The following is a 5,106-nucleotide window of genomic DNA, read 5'->3' on the forward strand; positions in this document are numbered from 1 at the left end:
TTCCAGGTGCATATACACGAGATGTTAGTAATGATATACTTTTTAAACCACACTGTCAGCTGAAATTAAACGTTATACACAATAATAATGCTTAATATGTATGTTTTCATCCATAGAGGTTTTCAATCAAGAAAGGAAGCAAGAACTAAATTAAAGACTCAGCACTAACTTGGATCTGCTGGTTTCGCATAACTGATTGTAAGAACCTTTCTAAGAGTAATGAAAAATGCCAGTTATGTATTACAAGTTACACTTGTAAAAGGACACAAATTTCAAAGTCTTATTAGCTTTCTTCATCATAGGTACGACACTGTACTAATATTTTGTAATGCTGCATTGGTGTGCTCCTGATGGAGATCGAAATCTCCCGAAATGTTGTGCCTTTTCAAAACTTTTTTTGTTTGTTTGTCTTTAATTAAGCACAAAGCTACACAATGGGCTATCTGTGCTCTGCCCACCACGGGTACGAAACCCGGATTCTAGAGTTGTAAGTCCGCAGACATACCACTGTGCTACTTGGGGGTCGTTGTTTTTTTTTTTTTTATTTTTTTTTTTTTTAGTTAGGGTGCTCTTTCAATTATTTCATGTCTTAACTAAACTACTCTTGGATTTTAATAATGCAACCATTTATTACAGTGAAGTCACTACTATCCTGAGGTATAACCTCGTATAGAATCTCAAAGAATGTAGTCATATATCAAACTAAGGAAATGGTATGTACTTGGGGGGTTTCTATGGAACTTAGCACTGCATCGATGAGTTTAAAATTAGGTGTTTGAATAATAGTTTTAAACCAATATTTGCCTGACATCATGGAATACCAAGTGTCAAATATTGGCCAAAAAGAGAAAAAAAAAATGCAACACTACTCATGCTTTGTGCATATTGTCAAAAACATATGTTGAAGAAATATTCACAGCTTAAAAAAATTAAAAACGGCGACCAATAAGTACTGACAACCATTATATATACAACCAGTTTTGAGACTGATGACATGGCTTTAATGTATATTTTTTAACACAAACATATGTGCTGCTTAGAATTTAAAATCAATCCAGTTTGAAAACTCATTGTTAATGTATATGAGGAGAAACATAAAGTACACGTGTTTCTTACTTGGTGGTATAAACAAATTTTAAATGAATCCTCTATTGCACGCATTATGAAAATACGGTGTTAAAAAGCTTTCCTTTGAATTTCATATTTAAATAAGTCTATACTGCACAAAAAATGCTTTTGTGAAATATATTTTGGTAATTTATAAATGGGTACGTTATCTAGAAGTAACATTGTTCAACTGAGGAACCACGAAAATAATTTCATGGTTTATTTAGACTGTTACCTGGACGTAAGAGCATTCATTTACAGAATTAAAACATTTGTATGTGTATTAAGCAAACAAAGATAAACTTGTTACCTATACGTTACAATGTGCAATAGAGGGCTAAGATTAACAGGTTAAGTTCTGTTTTGCCAAATGGACCGGAAAGGTCTACATACGTAAAAACATGAAATAAATATTTAAAAACAAAATGTTACGATAACAAGGAATTTTAATTTATGATGTACAAAGTATTAGTTCTCGCGAGTCAACTTGATATGTAGCATACATAACGTCATTTATAAACTTTCATCAAATAAAGAATAATAATGCTTCTTTTGTTTTGTAATTTTAGCGCGATGTCCTAGTTAATTCGATTTAGAGAAAAAAATATAATAAAACTAACGATTACTTTTATTTAATAATAAGCTTAATAGTCTTAGAAAAATAATTCTTTTTGCCCAATGTAATTTTTCATCTAAAAATATTTAGTCGTCAAAACAAACCATTACAATTACAACATTATCGTTAGGATATCTATTCTTGACTAAGGACTTCAAATAGAAACTCAATTTAAAGTTTTGAATAAATAGTTCTTGAATGACAATAAAATCGGTTGTTATTCATCAAATAACTTATAATAGATTTTTTTCGTTTTTTTCTCTTCCATACTTCTGGCTGTTTCAAAAAGAAGTTCAAAATACGTTATGGAAAGTTATATTTGTCAAGCAGCCACTTGTTTGCAGACGAACATTGGCTAGTTGCTGACTATCGGAAGATTAGTGCCCTACCTTAAAATTACAAGTAAAGGTTCCATCAAATTTTCAGCCCAGCTAATACAGTTGTCTATCCTTCATACGCTCGACCTTTCCTTCTATAATGTTAGCAAGCAGACTGTGGGGATACTACACACAAGACAAACTTACATAGCTTTGCTTGTGTTCAATGTCAGTCGTTTTCTCCGAGTCTGTAGCTGATTAAAATGTTTCGACAATAAGAACGGACATTTTTAATGTCATGGCAGCAGTAATCAAAAGCTTTGATATCTTTGAAATAGACTCCGCATCTCTCACAAAGATCCCGGATAGACGTTCCCAACACGCAATCTGCTGAAAGTTGTCTAATACTTGATTGAGAAGTCGAAATAGAGTTCGCATTCTGGTTCGATTCTTGTTCCGACACTTCCCTGCTGATCCTGACTGGTGGCGCTACCATTTGATGATTGGCTAAAACTACCAACGTACACACCACGATTCCAACAAAGCGTGGTAACGTAACGTCAAACATTGTAGCTTTTGCTGAAATTGAATTCTGGAAGGAGAAAATACACATTTGTATGAATTTCAAGGTTTAATTCATAGTATTACTTAGTTTTACAATAGATTAGTTTAACAGTTTGCACAACCGCAAAAGTTATAAAGACTGTTGCGCGAAATTTTAAGTTTGTTTTGTTTCCCATATTCGCGCAAACCTACACAAGGGCTGTGTGCGCTAATCACCAGCACCCACAGTTAACTCTTATTAAAACGTTTGACCCTCTCTTTTTTAAGCCAGTGTTTTTAACTCTTTATTAATGTTTAAATATATAGATTAAAAGTCTTTAGGAGATTAACTTTACAAAGTGGCTAAAATATTGCGAATATCGAAACAGAATAAAAATTAAAGGAAACAATTTCTTCTAGAATGACTTGTTAAAGTCCAGAAAATAAACGAATAACAAGTAGTTAAGAATATACATTTCAAAATCATTTATCTGATTGCGATAATACAGGACTTTGTAATAACAAGTAACTGGTCCTCCAGTGGCACAGTGATATATCTGTGCACTTGCAATAATACAAACCAGGTTTCGATACCCGTGGGGGTGGGGGAGGTACGGAGTACAGATAGCCCATTGTATAGCTTTGTGCTTAATTAAAAATAAACTGCTAAAGTACATTTAAGAGTGAGATAAGTAAAACACAACATTCAACTTTTTCGGTCTTATCTAATTTAAATAGACTTTTAATAAAGCATTTATACACTTGGAAAGACAAAACCGAAACAGAAAAACAAATTTCGAAACCATTTTAACTACTAGCTTTATTTTGAGTTTACTTACTGATTATGAATATTATTCTATTATAAATTATATCTTTTGCAGTAAGAAAGAATATTTTTAAAACAAGTACGCCGTTTCGATCATTCTCAAGTACACAAGTTTTAAGTCCATAGAAGGTTTGTTTGTAATTAAGCACAAAGCTACACAATGGGCTATCTGTGCTCTGTCCACCACAGGTATCGAAATCCGGATTCTAGCGTTGTAAGTCCGCAGACATACCGCTGCGCCACTGGGGGGCATGTAAGTAGGATGCAAGTAAGAAGGTTTTGGATTTAAATATGGAGTCGTTTAAGCAACTATCTCAGTGTTGTAACTTCGTACGTATTTAGTTATACGTTAAAACCGAATTAACAATTGAAACTAAGAAATCATTAACAGAGTAAATCAAAATAGCATGCTCTTTAAAATCGGTAATTAAAACCAAAAGTTAAATACTCTCAAGACCAATATTTACTGATCCGTGAGGAGCACTCCACGAATACGTCACTTTCACCAGCAGATTATTTATATCGCCCCCAGGTGGGTAATTCTGAGGGCTTATAATACTAAAAATCTAGTTTCGATACCCATATTGGGCAGAGCACAAATCACCCATTGGTATATTTGTGCTTAACAATAAACAAACTAAATTATTTATATAAATGGGTTTAACTTTCGGAATAGATAATATTTTGACGTTTCCTTTTTTTTAGTCTTGGTGAAAATGAGAGCAAGGGAATACTTAAGAATTTCTGTCCGTTAGCTCCTATCTCACGGGTCCCGGACCGGGCGTGGCTAAGTGGTTAATGTGCTGGACTGTGAATTCGAGAGTCCATGGTCAGCGTCCGGTTGCAGTAAAATCGCTCTCCGCACTTTGGGGCCGTGGGTGCATTATAAGATTACGGTCAAACCCTACTATTCGATTAGACTAGCCCAGGAGGTGGCGGTGGGTGCTTTTGACTGGCTGTTTTTCCTCTAGCCCAACGGTTCAAAATTAGGGTGAGCAAGCGCTGATAACTCTTGCATCTTTGTGCGGATATCCGAAAAAAACACAGAATGAATTTTTCGGGGACCCTGATACAAAAGCACCACTTATCCCACCCACTCACTCCTGGTAACGTTCCTGCTCAACACCACTTGGGCAATTTACTTAAAATTGAAAAAATAAAAACGAACTTACTCATTGTTGAAGTTATGGTGATGTAAAAGTGTCACTTTATATTAAAACTTATAAACTGATTTAATACACCCATAAACTTATTATTAGTTTTAAGAATAAGATATTTTGAAAATAACTGAAAAAAAATAATTAAAATTTTATTCGAATTATTTTATTTTCCTTTCTATTCTGGTTTGAAATAAATAATGTTTTACAGAATTTCACTTAAGGATCTACTAAATAAATAGGATATTTAAATAAAATCTCTCATGGAGACTGATTTAGTGACATATATATATATATGTATACCCGACTACTTTTATCAAGTGATTTGGGATCATATACCCGACTACTTTTATCAAGTGATTTGGGATCATATACCCGACTACTTTTATCAAGTGATTTGGGATCATATACCCGACTACTTTTATCAAGTGATTTGGGATACATACTACCGACTTACTTTATACAAGTGTATTTGGGATCATACTACCCGACTACTTTATACAAGTGTATTAGGTCATACTACCGACTTACTTTATACAA

The 5,106-nt window shown here is 33.6% G+C and overlaps 1 long non-coding RNA gene across 1 annotated transcript in view; it reads right to left on the reverse strand.

Annotated features, from left to right (window-relative positions):
* Positions 1-516: 516 nt before the first annotated feature.
* The window catches only part of LOC111085194, a 6,251-nt gene continuing 1,661 nt past the window's right edge, over positions 517-5,106 (reverse strand). The window contains exon 2 of the long non-coding RNA XR_002610030.1: positions 517-2,632. This is a non-coding gene — a long non-coding RNA (uncharacterized LOC111085194). The remainder of the gene's footprint in view (positions 2,633-5,106) is intronic.

This window comes from Limulus polyphemus, unplaced genomic scaffold, assembly GCF_000517525.1.
Source record: "Limulus polyphemus unplaced genomic scaffold, Limulus_polyphemus-2.1.2 Scaffold268, whole genome shotgun sequence".
Classification (NCBI taxonomy): Eukaryota; Metazoa; Arthropoda; class Merostomata; order Xiphosura; family Limulidae; genus Limulus; species Limulus polyphemus.